Source organism: Pezoporus occidentalis, unplaced genomic scaffold (genome assembly GCF_034315485.1).
Source record: "Pezoporus occidentalis ecotype Australia unplaced genomic scaffold, CSIRO_AGI_Poc_V1 ctg10, whole genome shotgun sequence".
NCBI classification, from domain to species: domain Eukaryota; kingdom Metazoa; phylum Chordata; class Aves; order Psittaciformes; family Psittacidae; genus Pezoporus; species Pezoporus occidentalis.
Genome location: NW_026912779.1, coordinates 3,041,883 through 3,058,421, shown reverse-complemented (window position 1 = coordinate 3,058,421; position 16,539 = coordinate 3,041,883). Strand labels below are relative to the sequence as shown.

The 16,539-nt window shown below is 43.7% G+C and overlaps 1 long non-coding RNA gene across 1 annotated transcript in view; it reads right to left on the bottom strand.

The window, feature by feature from the left end:
* LOC134159067 (uncharacterized) overlaps nucleotides 1-14,997 on the bottom strand; it is a 517,675-nt gene extending 502,678 nt beyond the window's left edge. The window contains exon 1 of the long non-coding RNA XR_009963031.1: nucleotides 14,092-14,997. This is a non-coding gene — a long non-coding RNA (uncharacterized LOC134159067). The remainder of the gene's footprint in view (nucleotides 1-14,091) is intronic.
* Between the last annotated feature and the right edge of the window lie 1,542 nt (nucleotides 14,998-16,539).

The following is a 16,539-nucleotide window of genomic DNA, read 5'->3' as shown; positions in this document are numbered from 1 at the left end:
AAAGGTTTATTTTTTAATGACTTAACAGCCAGCAAAAGGTGCACAAGGACACCTCTGTTTCAATACACAGCACATGAACCAGGGCAGCACAAGCTTATTGATGAAATTAAGGTATCTCACACTTATCCTTTAGAAGTGGGGAGACTTTTCTCCCCACTTCTCTATGCAACCAGACAAGAAAGCCACCAAAATTAATATAAGAAATAATGAGTTTTATGGTGGACACCTTTCAAGCAGACTGGTCACATCAGACATGGCAGGGACAGCTGACAAAGTATTGAGATGGAATAAAATGCATTCATTTCACTAGTTTCTGGCAAAGCTTTTGCTTCTGAGGCTTAATTCTCCAAGTGAGTTTTCTTAAAAGCTTATGGGGAAAAAGCAAACCCCGCTAAAAAAAAACCATAGAGACCTCTGATAATAGCATCTAGGACTTCTGTCATGCCTCTGATGTGTCACTTACTGCAGTTTTAAGGGACTGGTGTAGTCCTGGTAGGTGGAAAACAAAGAGGAGTGCCCGAAACCCCGTATTCATCACAACCTGCTTCACAGATCTCTCTTTGTGTTTTCAAATGAAGCTGTTAAAACCATCCCAGGAAAAGTTACTGGAAAGTATCACTGTGGTGAAACGTGTGGTGCATGCAAGGCATGGAGGGTGCAGAGGGGAAGGAAACTGTTAGCTAAAAGGACCAAATGACTGAAAGAGGAAAAGGAGAAATTCTGGTACAGCTAATAATATGCCTGTTACACAGTGAATGCTCTTGCATTTACTCTATTTGAAATCTGTTACATGTTATTGTCTATTTTGCTTTTTAATTTTCAGCATGGTCTCCTTCACTGGTATATGTGTTGAACTCCAGAGTTCCTTGTTTCAAATTGTAGTGGAAACCTCATTTGGAACAATTTAGTCAGGCAATGAAGGAAAGCTGGAGGTAGTCAGGCAGCAGAAGTTGCTGCTGTACCTTAGCATGGTGTCCTGATTATAGTGCCATTAGAGTTTGCTGTTCATAGAAATCAAGGAATTTATGAATCATTAAGAGGTGCAGGTGATAGAGAAGTTATTATAATAGCATTCAGAAATATTACAGGAACTATCACAAAAGCTACAGTGTTAACACCACTGACTGAATATAAATGCAGTTGTGAAATTATGGGGGAGCTGAGGATGTAGATACGCCAAGTTTTCAGCCAGCCTCAAACCAGTCACTTGTCATTTGCATGTTTTTGATACAGGACTGCTTTTGTTCGAAACTGTTTGTATAAAACATGTAGCAACACTCACCAGAAGTGTCCTGGGATGACTGTAAAAACCCTGGGCTAGAGCTTGTGAAAACACAGGCTTGTGAACAGTAACAGGTCTTATCCTGAAGCTCTCATTTTCTTACCTTTTGCTCAGAATCCCCCCATTTATTGAAAGCATATTAGATACCAAACCCACCAGTCCTTAATCATATTAGTGACTGATTACTTACATGCACTGCTCATCCCTGACTTATTTTATTTTTCACTCATTCAACAACGCTTCTATAGAACATCATTAGAAGCATTTCTCTTGGTGTGTGCAAACCTCAAGTATTCAAAAGATTGGATAGAAGAATCATTATTTTGCTTATCTGAAGACCTCACTTCTAAAAGTCTGACTTTCTGGATGTCCAGCATGTCCCCGGAACAACATGTCCTCAACATGCACTGTTACCACCACCAAAGGCATCCATTTTTTGTTATTGATATTATTATTTTCGGTGCATAAGCATAAAACTGAAACATAAAGCTGAACCCAGGACACAAGACCACAACCAGACTTATTTAAGCGTTACTCTTTCAGAAAGTTATTCAGCTGCACTTTAAAATACACATCCTTTAAACAAAAGCAGGAGAAGTTGAACAAGATTCAAGAGAAAGGATGACATTTTTTATTACATGTAAACAGAATTTGTTGTATCTGAAACTTTGCTATCTTTTTTATTTTCTGGCCTTTCTTACACATATCATTTGAACTGACTGTTTAAATCCCTGTGGGACTCAACAGGGCAGAACCATAGCTATTCTGCTCAGCTGCTAAGAAGTTCTTAGCTTGCCTCATGCGACATTCTTCCTGCTCCTCACATTAGCCCTCACATTAGGCCTCTGCTTGATACTTTCCCAACAGCCTTTAAAACAAAGAGTCAAGACTCCACGCAAGAGCAAAACAGATGAACCTGTTAACTATAGCCCAATTCCCCTTTATACTCTTTGAACTAGAGAGGCCTGACAGTTCACTGAGGGGGTGCGGCAGGTCAGGTTTGAAGTCCATTAACACAGCTGTGAGGGCTTTGCTTGCACAACACCTTCCCATGCTGGCTCTCACTCTAGTTAGAGCTACAGTCAAACGTCCTTTGCTTTGATGAACACTGAAATTCATCAACTCCAGCTCTCAGAATGCATTTAAGACAGAAGGAAAATAACTCTCTTTACCAATCTGCACCATTTTGTATTGACTAATGCAAGGGGGGAAAACAGGCAAAATTCCTCAGTTCTGTGCTAGCTGCATTACCTTCCTGCCAGGGGCACCTCGGGAAAGTCCTTTAGTTTCTCTTCATCCCAGTTTATCCACCTGTAATATAGATAGGCCTTCCTGACCAACTGGGCTGCAGAATGTGACACCCTCTTTCAGAGGTCCAACCATTTCAATATTTAGATTCTTAAATGGAGTATAAAGAGTATAAAGAGTATAAAGGATTGAGGAAAAAAATAATGTAAAGGATGGTCCTTCCTTTCTTGTGGTGTTCCCCAGCTGTATCTACCATCACCAAATGCAAAACATTGCCCTGTGTGGAAGAGATACACTGCTTGCATAAAGAACAACAAGCAAACTACAGAGGAGATGGTACAGGGTAAGAGGTTTCTCTACCTCCAAGGAGTCATTTAGTTGCTGACAAATCCCCAGTAATAGTAAGCTGTAGTTTTACTCTCCTTCCTAATAGGTGGGATAGAGGAATTTATACATATAGGTTTTCACAATCTTTTGTCTCAGAAATATTTATCATTATAAGAGGCAATAGATGACATTCCATAATGCTCCCTCTTACTGTAGTTAACACTGGAGGGAAGAAATCTGTCTCAGTCCTCAAGTTCCATTATAATAAAGAAAGCAATAAAAGAAAACTAACAAGTGCATAAAAGTAAGTAACTATTTCTGACAAATGTGTGGTTGTCACCATCACTGCCAACTGATGGAATCACCTGCTCTTCTATCACAAATGAGGACCACCACATACTGGTAACAGCAACACCTTATTTTTATATAGCGCAACATGTGTTAATCGGAATGCTCCCTGTAGAATATGGGTGGGATATATGGTAAGGGACCACAGCCAAATCCTGACCTACATCTACAGCAACCCACAAAAGACAGGAGGGAACCCAGTGCAAAACATTGTCAAGGTCTGAGATTCTGTACTGCCTGGGTAACCTGTCCCAGTGTGGTGAGTTCTTCCCAATACCTAATCAGAATTCCCCCCACTGCAGCTCATGTCCGTTGCCTCTTCCCCTTTCATTTCCCCTTTCCTCTGTGTTCTCAGAAAGACCCATACTGTCACATTGTTTACATGCAAACAGTAATAAAGTCTCACTTCAGCTTCAAATCTAATTGCTCAAATACCGTTCCAAAATACCATGGGAGACAAATCACTCTGCACTAAATCTATCTACCTCTGAAGGAGAAAGTGTTGTGTGAATCCAAGTGGGATTTCAACTTTTCCTAGAAACACTTCTGATAGAATTACTCATTGATAATTGATGAATTCAAATTACTTCTGACAATTAACAAAATTACAAGTGCAAAGTAGTGCTTATTGGCAAATATAATATGCTGGAATCTGCCTTCCGCCTTCATGCAATATTCCCTGTGCTGGCTCCCCAGTGGGATTTCTCACAATAAAGTAAGTTGGGTTTGTGCCTACAAAGTATATGAGAATAAAGCTTTCCCTTTGCAAAGCTTATGTGTTGTGCAACACATCTTGTTTATTTGTGTAAATCTATATTGTGCACTTCTGGATGTATTCAACCTCCGGTCAGAATTATCAGAGAAGTGCCACAGTTCCATGAACAAGAAATCTTTATTTAGCAGTAATATGTAATAGAACTCGGGGCAGAAAACGTGCCTGGCAAGGATAGGTGCCATGCAAATAGGAAAGGGGGGGGGGGGGGGAAGAAGTGCAGACTTTGAATTCACCTGGTGAAAAGCTGAAGATCTCAAAGAAACTGAGTAACTTGCAGGATTAGAATGCCCACGTAAAAGATGACAACTCGTGTCTGTTAAATCAAGTGTAAAGCTTGGAAGTGTTACAAATCCAGCAAATAGTTACATGTCTATTTTTTAATGGAAAACAGAGTAGAAAAATGACACAGAAGCTGACCTTGACAGTTTCACAGGGATAGCACTTACATGAAGAGGATCAGTTATTCTCATCATGCTGAGTGCCAAAGGACTGTCCCAACAAGAGAGATGTCTTCCGGTTTTCACTTCTCAAATGCAAGGATTTGTGGTGGAGAATGCAAAAATGAAGGTGCTTTTACATCTGAACCATTTAAATACAGTTCCTACATAGCCAGAGGTTATTGCTCTCACATTTGGGTCTCTAATCCCATACATCCCTTGTGTTCATCTGCTGGTTTCACAGACTAACCAGGCAGGTAATGCTGCTGATGTATTTTACACAGGTAAAAAGCACCACACTGGAGATAAGAACGAGGCTTGTCTACCACCTTTGTGCTTTTAACATAGCATTGATACTGGCCTTCCCTTTGGCCTTTGAGGCTCCACGTCATTTAACCAAATATCCAGATGCGTCCAGTGGGGTCAGTAACAACATCTAAATAAATAAAAAATAACAAAGTGTATCTGGATGAGGCTTTTCCTTCCCTGTGCAAGTAAGTTTCTGCATATTTCACTTGATAAAACATCATCTTCATTCCCAAATAGATACTTCTTTACCAAATTTGATGCTATACTGTTCATTGCCAAAGAAAGACAAAACCTTCCGCCCTCTGCCTGGTACATTCAGTCAAAATACGTGGCCAGCCTACGTAGCACAGGCTGAACACCTCAACCTCAAACCATTGCTAAAACATACTTGCATATTTCGTTACATTTAAGGCATGTCTATAAGTGGGGCTGCCAACAGCTCAAATCTCTTAACTCACATGTTTTAATGAAACCAACAGTGAGGATCAAAGGCTTCTCTCATACTGTTTCGTTACTAAATGCATAAGGTCCGGCCGAGCTAAATGTCACATTCTGACTTGCTTGATTTAGCCTTGCTATTTAGTAGTAATTATGGACAGAAGTCTCATTTAGGTGTATTGATCCAGTCTTTAACATGAGGAATAAATTCAGCAGCTGAGCTATGGAAAACACTGGATGAATTCTCAATTCAGGAATCTCTACAACGAACAAAGAAGCAGCAACACATCTGCAGGAGTAAGATGTCCTCTTACACATGTACATCTTTAGTTCAAAATGCTAAAAGGGCTTTTCCTAAGGGAGAAGCCCCAGCAGGAAGGAAGAACACAAAACCTGTGGCCCAGCAATGAGCCATGGATGTGGAAGGTTCCAATTCTGCCTTCCTGGAAGGCAGGATCCCAATTCGGGAAAGCATTTAATCATATGTTTCGGTCCATCAGAATTCATGAGAGTCCTTAAGTATGTGCTTATTTTTAAAAGATGCTTAAGTGCCATTGATTTCAAGTACATGTTTAAGTGCTGTCCTCGATATAAATGATTTCTGAAACCAGGCTTGATGGGGAATTTTAACACTGATTTTAGTAAGAGCAGAACAGGAAACTAAAGAACTTTAAGAATCCCAAATGCTTATCCAAATTGAATGTCGACATGACAATAAGCAAAGTATAATCACATCATGTTGCACGTTTGTATTTCAGCTGCCTAAATAAAGAAATCCTGAAATTACGGACAAATCCTAAGCTCCTCATGCTAACAAAAGACATCACTGAAGGGATAAGAACTTCTCTATCTCTGGATCACCCTAAATTTTTACCTTTATGCTTATTTTATTATCATTTGTGGGGTTTTTTTAAGACTAACAATAGCATTTTCTGGTGAAATATACTTCTTCTTTTAAGTTATAAAAAAATCCATAATATAATTCTATGAGAGTTACCATAATAGACTGTAACAGCTGCTATGGTCTATTGTGTAAATAAGTAATTACAGAATTTACAGACTATCATGTAAATATGTAATTATGGACTTTTTAAAATGTGCATTATTTCCTCGATAGTCTATCGTTTAAATATGTAATTATGGACTTTAGAACATGTATTATTTACTCAGCCTGCAACAGCTCCTTGGGACAGAGCTGTTCTGGCCTATTGGGTAAACATGTAATTACAGACATCTTAAAAATATGTATTATTTATTTGCTCATGCTGCTGTCAATACATCCTGACAGCCATTCCAAATGGATATCATATAGTCAATAGTCCGACAAGTTTCCGTCAGTCACTGAGAGCACCTCTCTGCATGGTTGTAGTGCCATCCAGTGAAGCCTCTGCTTTGTGAGGTGACTTACCATGGGGTTGTCAAAATGAAAATCAAGCAGAGGAGACCACAGAGAGTTCTACTGATTGGCCTTTTCTACCGAGATTCATGAATACAGAAAAAGAAAACCCTTCTGTCATTTCTTCATAGAATCACAGAATGGTCTGGGTTGGAAAGGACCTTAAGATCATCCAGTTCCAACCCCTGCCATGGGCAGGAATACCTCACACTAGACCACGTCACCCAAGGCTCTGTCCAGCCTGGCCTTGAACACTGCCACGGATGGAGCATTTACCACTTCTTTGAGCAACCCGTGCCCAAAGAACACAACAAAGAACTTCTTCCTTATATCCAACCTAAGCGGGAGACAGGTTGGAGCAGACAGTTGTGTCCTGCGGCATTTTTGCAGTGTACTAAACTATGAATCCCAGGAATGTTCCTGATGATAAGAGAATATTCTTGAAGGGGATTTCACTCATCCAAGATGGAACTTCAAAGATGTTGTAATTCTGGGAAAAGGGTAATTACCATCCCTGTGAAATATGTATGGTTTTAAACTACCCACAGGTCCCAGTGAGAGGTGAATGCTTGGTGCTCTGCAAACACTTGTGAATAGCCCAACCTCAAAGACTTCACAAGTTAAGAAATATTATCAAATATATTATCCTTTATAGAACGCTTTTTGGAAGCAAAATGAATATGTTCTTAGGCCAAAATGTATGCACGGAGTCTATGATTTGCTGTGTCTGCATCTATATATCAATAATACTAACATTTAGGCATGATTTTCCTAATAGACCACAGCAAAAAGCAGAACCAGAATAACTTATTCTTGTAAATATATAGGACAGTTGTGTAGTATGGGACTGCATTATGCTTCAAACAATCCCATCCTTACACTGGAAATAGGAGTGCTATTGTCATTTACCTAAAACGATCTCCTCAACTAGGAAAGGAGAGAGAAGAAAGATAAAACTCATAAAAGTAAAAATATTTAACAGATAAGGTATATTGCCATATCAACTTGTATATATTATTCATTTTTACTAATGCTACTTTCTCCATAGCCTACAAGCCTCATGTAATAATAAAGCCTGAAGAATTGAACCTAAATAGAAAACACTACACTGGGACGTTTAAATGAGAGTACTGATGAAAACAAACTGATTTCCATCCTAATGAGAGATGGTAGAGCATTGGCTGGAGTGAGACTGAGTCCTGCTGTCAACCCAACCCTTCAGGATGGGTCAGGACTAACTTGAGGGAGTCTGCAGTTTGACCTCTGAGGAACAGAGGAAGAAACTGGGATTACTTAATCCCAAGAGGAGATGAAGGGCAAGGACAATGTTCTTCGGCTACATGAAAAGACAGAGAGGAGTGAATGCACTCCTCTTTATGTCCAACGTAGACAAGTGGTAATGGAATTCCATATGGCAAGGGAGACTTAGGTCAGTGAGTTGCACAGGAAGACTGCAAAACCTTTGTTGCAGAAGGTTTTTAAGAATGGAGTAAACAAACTTTCAACAGTAACAGCACAGCTATGCTGCCTTTGAGAACGGCACATGGCCTCCTTAGATCCTTTCCTGTCTTCTTTCTACAGGGCTTTATGCTCCAGAATTAACCACAAGCCACAACTGCAGACTCAGTTTTATGCCTAAATAGCTGATAAAACTTACTGAAATTTTAAAACACAAAGAACACAAAATATTCTGAATAACCAACATCTTGCAAACAGTCTAAATAAGGATAACGTGCATTTCAAGACCACATTTCACTTTAGCTCCTCTGGGTGTTAGAAGACACTTTTGTATCGCTTTCTATGTATCAGTAACACACACCTTATTTCCAGCTTTATAAAGGTCACACTGTTTATTTCTGAAAGGCAGAAAAAACAGTTTCACCCAAACCTCTCATCCATTTAGCAAGATAACAACCTGGCAAAAAGAATGTCTAGGAGATAGGAACAGCCTGAACACGACACTCGCAGGCCTTGCTATCATGAGAACCAACACTCCACATCTGGAACCCTGGAGCTTTGAAATCTCCAGCCACGAAGAGAATGTGCAGCTCCCTGTGATGAGTTCCACTGATAATTATGGATGTGCTGTAATAATAACCCTGCCTTTCTAAAAGCAGGTGGAAATTTTCACTCTCTAGGCCATGGTACTTCACCACCTGCGTAAAGCAGGTAAGATTTAGGAACCTGTAAGATTGTAGGCTGCAGGCTTGGAGCTGAGTGATGGGATTTCCCTCCAGAACCCCAGAATCTGCTATACTCCTTGCACTTCTGAGCTGTTTATTCTGGAGCTCAGCCTGCATTTGCAAGGTCATGCCAGATACTACTTGTCACACTATGTTGCTTATGCGTGAAATCCTCATTTTGTGCAATGCTCACAAATATATATTCATGTCATAGTATCTTAATGTCCAGGGATAGTTTGAGCATGCCAAAGTGAGGGTGGCTGCCACACATGTTCTGCATTATTGTGGCAAAAGAAGGCAAAGAGGGAAGTTGTCAGTGTGAGACTGGAAACCTTACAGGACGGCTAACATAGCTGCACTTGTGGAACTAGGTGGCTGGCAAAAGAAGATCCTGCCTTTTGTACGTGCAGTTAGTTATGTGTGAAGTAGACATGTCAAAATTGGAAGCAGTGTCCATTTTGGAGCAGTAATTACTACTGTGAAGCCATTTTCAAGGTGGGATTATGGGCACTGAACCACTGGGACTGCCTGTGCTGCCCATGCGTTAAATCCTCATTTTGTGCAGCCTTAATGAAAAAGATAGTTCCTTGTAATGTGTTCTGTTTTGTCAGTTCCTCCTACACAGCAGTATAGGGATGCTTTCTTTGAGCTTAATACATGCAGTGATAATTTTTCCACATGCTCTTTCTGTAAATGTTCTACCACAAAACATTCTGTTAAACTGGAATTAAGGTTGTAAATATGCATTAATAAGTTAGAGTAAATTCTGCACTAACCAACTATGCCACTTCCTGACATCGATGGAGAAGAAGCTACTGGAGAAAATCACAAGCTGGATTCCTATCCCAGAACTGCTACTTCATCTCCCCAGACAGAGCACCAAATCCTGTCCTGAAGTTTATAAGAAACACATGCTGGCACATAAGGAAGGCAAGATACAACTCACAATCTACTACAAACATAATGGACAGGATAGCAAAAGCACACCTCAGGAGTCTGAAGCTGCTCCCCCTGGAGTAAATGGCATTTTTACCACTGACATTAAGGTCAGTAAATCAGGACTTTTGGAAATCCTATCCTTTGTGATCCAAATTAAATAAAACAATTGAGGTTTCTTTTGTTCCCTCTTTGTAAAGCCTCATCAGCCTTTCACCTCTGGTTACATCACAGGATGAACCACACACCACAGTGATCCCAAATTCACTCTATGTTGCAGCCACATAAAATACATCCTACTGGCAAAACCTCTGCTAATTCCTTGAGGAATCAAAGTCAGTATTATATTTCCTCTTAGCCTTGACAGATCTGTCCATTCTTGGGGCTCAATAAAAAGATTTCTTTTCTTTCGCTTTATAAGATCATATTTCATTGTTAACGTATTAGGAGAGAGAACAGTAAAAACTGTTGGACTAATGAAAAGAAATTAAATAACAGCAATTAATAAAGATACCTTCCAACTAGTCTCTGAATGATAGTACTAAAATACACAATGGTGTTGTGAAGCTTGGTTTATTCCTACCTGTAATTTACTTTGAGGTCTTAGCATAAAAGGTGCTTAGAATTGAAAAATATCATTATTGGCATAAAAATGAGGTATGTTCTATTTATTTTGTGTATTAATTTAGCAGAATATATTATTACACAACTTTATCCTGTAAGCACAAGGTCATACAGGATATGACTTGTCACACTGTGCTGCCTATGCATGAAATCCTCATTTTGTGCAGAGCTCCAAAATATATATTCATGTCAGAATATCTTCCTGTCCAGCGACAGGCTGAGAGTTTCATTCTATTACATACAGGGGAAACAGATCCAGCATCATTTGAGAGGTCTCTTCTTCTCTCAATACCCGAATGAACTCTCATTAATCAAAACACTGCACTCACCAAAAGGGAACTGGCCCCATTAAAGCTCTCTTCAGTCTGAGACAAATTATATTCATTTTGCCAGCATTTTTTTTTATCAATTCTGTGTGACTATTCCAGTCAAACAGCCAAAATGTGGCACTGATTTTATAAAGTTAGTTACCAGAAAACAGAACCGAACTGCACTAAATACAGGAACTGAAAGAAATTGTTTCTAAGGGGTGGAATTTCACTGGCACTGCCAGTGCTGCATTAACTGCAGAGATCTCCAGACAGCCCTGGAGATAACATGGCCTTCCCCAAACTTCCTATCAGCCTGGTGAGCATACATTAGAAGTTCAGGCTTTGCTTGCACTGGACATACCAGTGTTTGTAGTTTGATAAGCAGGAGTTCCTACCTAACTCTGTTAACTGCCTACCCATCAAGTCCTCATTGTTCTGCCCAGGGTTAAGTGGTTTTCTCCTCTAAACACATCCCCACTGAAGAATCAGAAACAGCAAAATTCTTTGAGCATTAAATCTAAGGGAAGCCTTTTTTTAACCAGACATCAAATTGAGATTATTGTACAAGCAGTTTCCAGCGGGACACCTTGCTCAACAAAACCCTTAAATCTAAGGAAATGTCAGTTCGCATTAAGAATATAAATATTACCTTGGTCTTCAATAACAAAGCAGAAAGCAGTAGCAGTCTAGAGATCAGGGCAGATAACCAGTGTAGCCTCCAGACCAGAACAGCAGGCTTGACATGATATTCAAGTAAATAGCCAGAACAGAACAGCAATTAACAGTTAACAGGCCACTTAAATTAAGAGCTTTCCCTGAGAAAACAGCCTCAGACCTTCAGAGACTCTCGGAACTGCCAGTTCAAGCAGGAAGTAAAGTGGCAAAAAATCGAAGTGCATGGGGAATTTCCTAAACAGGCCTTTTATCCACAGAATGTACAAACTGGCTTAAATGTAGACACAGAGGAATGTAGCTGCGGGGAAGAGGGAATAAAGAGAGGAAAGGAAACCAGAGGTTTTGAGCAATGACCTTCTGAGCAATGAAAACATTATTCATAGAATGGTTAGAGTTGGAAGGGACTGTAAAGCTCATCCAGTTCCAACCCACTGCCATGGGTTCATGGGTTCCACCTTCCACTAGAGCAGCTTGCTCCAAGTGCCATCCAACCTGGCCTTGAACACTGCCAGGGATGGGGCAGCCACAGTCCCTACATGACCTTGTTCAAAGCCCCTCTCCAGGTTTCTTGTAGCCCCTTCAGGCACTGGAGCTGCTCTAAGGTCTCCCCTTCAGGAGCCTTCTCTTCTCCAGGCTGAACCAGCCCAGCTCTCTCAGCCTGTCCCCAGAGCAGAGCTGCTCCAGCCCTTGCAGCATCTCCAATCTCCGTTGCCTCCTCTGGACTCTGGTGTAACACTTAGTGCTAACCCGTAACTCTGTCATGCAACTTGCCACCACAACAGGGTAACGCAAGACAGCCACCAAGGGTTTGTAGGCAGACACGGATCTTGTGCAACAGCTATGGCTTTGTGGGCCACAATGCTCACACCCAGTGGCACTGGAGGGTCAGACCCACCATCCTGTACAAGCACACCCACAGTAGCACCGGTGTGCATCTCCACATTTGTGTTCTCCTCGTTGTTCAAGTATACCACCACTACCACCATCATACTGACATGAGTGCAGCTTCTCAACATCACAACAATACACAACTGTAAAACCCACTGCCCTGGAAGGGGCACAGACAAGCATGAGAAGTGAATGTCCCAAACGCATAGAGTCCCAACACCCTTTTCCAATCCAGTGCCTCATAACTCCACAATACCAAGCATTCTTTCCTCGTGAATTTGACCTCCACAAACTTTCTAAGTCAAGCACACTGAAGACAAATAAAGATGCATCTTTTCTACCCCTCGCAATCTCACATAGCTCAATGCACTCGGAACTTGGGACACAAGGGAGCACAGCCCCAGAAATACACAGAGATTCAGCACAGTGTCAGGAAAAGCCTGGACCCAGCCACTTGCCCTTCCCAGCCCCTACATCCTGCAACCACAGTGGCCATTTGGAGCCCTTGTGCTCCCAGCCTCTGCCCTGACAAACAGCATGCAAATCTCAGGAGCAACCCATGCATGTTGTCATGTCCCAACCTCCCAAACACTCTCACACGGGGATAAGCGCCCTGCAACTGGACACACAGCCCATGTACTTGTATCACACAACCAGGGCTAGGGCAATGCCTGTTACCCAGATCCAGGAGGGCAGAGATGCCAAAGTAGTTTTACAGCTTTCTAGCACTGATACGTGTCTGGGGCCAGGGGACCTTTTGATGGACATGTGGGAGCAACACTTGCAGTTCGCTTGAAAGGGTTATTTCCACATTTCACAGCAGTGGCCTTAGGGGACCCAGCGTCAGGTCTGCAGTCGGGGGGCTGCTTCTTGGCAGCGGGAAGGACCCAGGCACCCTTCTGGCTGTTTCATAGGGCCCACTGTAGGGTGGGGGGCACAGTTCTGAGGAATACCAAGAGCAGCTAAAGCCCGTACTTGGTTGAGGGAGGCTGGGGGCAATAGGTTTAGGAGGGTGAAGTGTTGAGGAGAGAGCAGGTATTGGTGCAAGGAAGATTGGGGGTGATGCTGCTTGTGGGTGAAGCTGTTTGAAAGCAAGATATTTACAAGCGAGGGAGACGGGAACAAAAGCATAGGAGACAAGGATGTTCGGGAGCAAGGGCTTTTGGAAGCAAGGACCCTTTTAGGTGAGGGTGTTTGGGGCTGAGGGCGCTTGGGGGTAAGAGCATTTGGAGGAGAGGGCACTTGGGTTCAAGGGCATTCGGCGGCCACAGCGTTTGTGCGTGAGGCTGTTTGGGGAGCGGGTCTGGGTGCTGCCGCCAGCTCCCGACCGCCTCCTCTGGTCCCCACGCTGTCTCTGCGGAGCGGCTCTCGGACACAGGGCGCACCTCCCCCACCATCCCCCCCACGGCCCATTTCGGGGCCGCTGCTCCCCAGGAGCGGAGCCCTGCGCCCGGGCAGGGGGCAGCGGCAGAGCCAACACATACACACACACACACACACACACACACATACACATACACACACACACACACCCCGGCGGGCCGGGATGAGCCCCTCCCGCCGGGCACCCGGCAGGGCACCGCGGCGGCGGGCGGGCGGGCGGGGGGCGCGGCGGGGCTGGCCGCGGGGGCGGAGCCGCCAGTCAGCGCCGGGCGCCGTGACCCCGGGGCGGGGAGGCGGCACCGCGGCCGCGGGGACGGGGATGGGGACGGGGCCGGGCTGCCCCTGCCCGGCGCTGCGAGAGGGGCGCGGCGAGCTCGGGGGCAGCGCGGCGGCGTGTGCCCCCCCCCCGCGACACACACAGACACACGCACACACACACACAGAGACACGCACAGCACCGGGCGGGGGGAGCCGGCTCGGCCCCCGCCCCACCGCCCGCCCGGGTCCGGCCGCAGCAAGCTCCTCACTTACCCGGGCCGCGGCGAGGTGTCGGCGGGCGGGCTCCGGCGAGCCGAGACGGCGGGGAGCCGGGGGGGGCCGGTTGGGTTTTAGGGGGGGTCCGTAATCCAACAGGCTTTGGGCTGCCAAATGTAAACACTCCGCCATGATTTCTTTGTTTAGATAATTGAACCTGCCTCCCGCTCCGTCGCCGACTCTCGCTCGCTTTTATTTATTTATTTCCCCCCCTCCCGTCATCATCATCATCATCATTATGGCTTGTGTGGGGTGTTGGGGTGTTTTTTTTTTCTTTATATAAGAAAAAAAAAGGTTATTTAATAGCTGCATTTCGCAACTGCCTGGTTTACAAATATTTATGTCTATATGTTTATGTATAAATAAATACGGGGGTTGAAAGGGGGGCGATGGGAGGCATTCAGGAGAGGAAGTTATTCCCGCTCGTTTAGGGGTTGCGTTTTTCCTCTTCGCTGCCGCCGAGGCTCCCGCTGCCGGGGCCGTCGGGGCTGGCACCGGGAACCGGGGCAGCGGGGGGCAACGCCGCCTCCCCCTGCACTGCGCTTTCCCGGCAAACGCAGGGTATTCCAACCGCATCGCCCGCTGCAGCGGGAAGGCAACAGAGTGCCGTGGGGGGAGACAGAAACTTCCAGATCGAAGTTTCTTGTCTTTGTTTCCTGAGAATTTAAGCTCGGCATGAAAGCAAGCCTGGTACTGTTACCTGGTATTGTTGTCGGGAGGGAATTCCTCATCAGGATCTACAGATAAGAGTTTTGCTCTGGGAAATTCACAGGAAGTGTTAGTGTGGCTACAACGTTTCACTTGCATTCCTGCTTTGGCAGTGAGTTTCTCCGTTAAGGAATACAGAGTATTTCTTATGTCGGTACTACCCGAAAGAGACTTCAATGCACATCAGGGTCTATGACTCCCCTTTCCTACTGGTCCCACCACATCACAGGATGCAGAAGGTGAGTCACACAGCCACCCAGGAAGGACGCGGTGCCCCACATCTCCTACAGGGAGTTGTTGGCACCACATCACTCAAGAATTGCATCAAAGTCCCAGAAATTCTCCCTGGCTTGTATTTTGTTACTTGTGTATGAAGGAAGAGCCCTGCCTCTTGCTCTCTCCTCACTATTTACTAACCCATCATTCGTTTCTAGGAGGTCTTCAATGCTACAAAATGTACAGCATCTCAAGAGTTATCTTTGCTGCTGATGTGTAGCAAGAGCAATACCAAAAAGACAATATAAAAAATCATTATATAGAAAAATCAGGTGATTTACTTCCCCTGTTCTCCAGCGAAGATAACATGCTGGTTGACAGCATGCCAATCAGCAAACAGGTTCCCAATACTTCTTCCCCTGAGACTGTTAGTACAACAACGATCACTATTAGATAGCCACAGACTCTGCTTTGAAAATAAAACAATGACTTGCACATTATTGTGCAAGACCCCAACTATTGTGTCTGCCTTGGCAGAGGTCCTTATTCTGCAGTTTGGACCCCCAAACCTTCACTAAGTCCCACTAATCCCTTGTGAAGCCATTGTTAGCTCTCGGGATAAGGATCTCTATGTACAGTGAGTACAAATAATGAAGTATACAGCTATATTACACAGGCAGGCACTCGCTCAGTCTGTACTAATACAGGCTTGTGTTACAAGTTCCCATTTCAGCACTGCACAGCTATTTGTAATCTATTTTTCCATAAGACACTGGGAAGCTGGCTGGGTCCTGGCTGTTAGGCAGGGCAGAGGCATCACAGGTAGGCCTTGGGGTGGCTCTGAGCAGCTTGGTAGCTCTCAGGCCACCCCTTAGAGCTTGACATGCCTCTGTATTTCATCCACCAAACCGAACACCATGGCTCAGACTCTCGCAGTGACCCCAGCCCTGCTCTCTGACGTTTTTCTTCTTCTTTTAAACAGAAGTTTGAGAATATTTCCTAGTTTTTGCTTGCTCCTCTTCCCTCTTAAAGGTTATGCTATTTGCTGATGATTCCAGTTTGGTTTCTTGCCAGGATTTCATTGCGATCTCCCCTTTGCAGAATTTATACTTGTGGCCATTTAAATTCGTTTCAGGCTGGAACTTGGCATCAAAGTTCGCAGCTTCTCAGCCAGATTTGAATTACTATATTTAATCCATACTCAGCTCTGGAGATTTTTTTTTTTTTAATTTAAATGAGAAGGAAGCTAGAAATAATTCTGCTGTGGTTCCAAATGGTGGCATCCTGCTGTACTGCTTCAGATCTTGTCTTCATTCCACTCCCTTTGCAAAGGGACATGCTAGAGCATTTGAGACGTGATTTTAGAAAGGTGTTGCTTTAGAATCCTTTTAAGATTAGTAATTTCAGTGTGAAACTTTGTGAAAGTGAAGCATTGTGGATGCACAAGGATATTTTTATTGCATTCTAAGATACGGCTCACTGAAACCAATTTTCATGTGATCTTAAGGAGGCCAAAAGTCT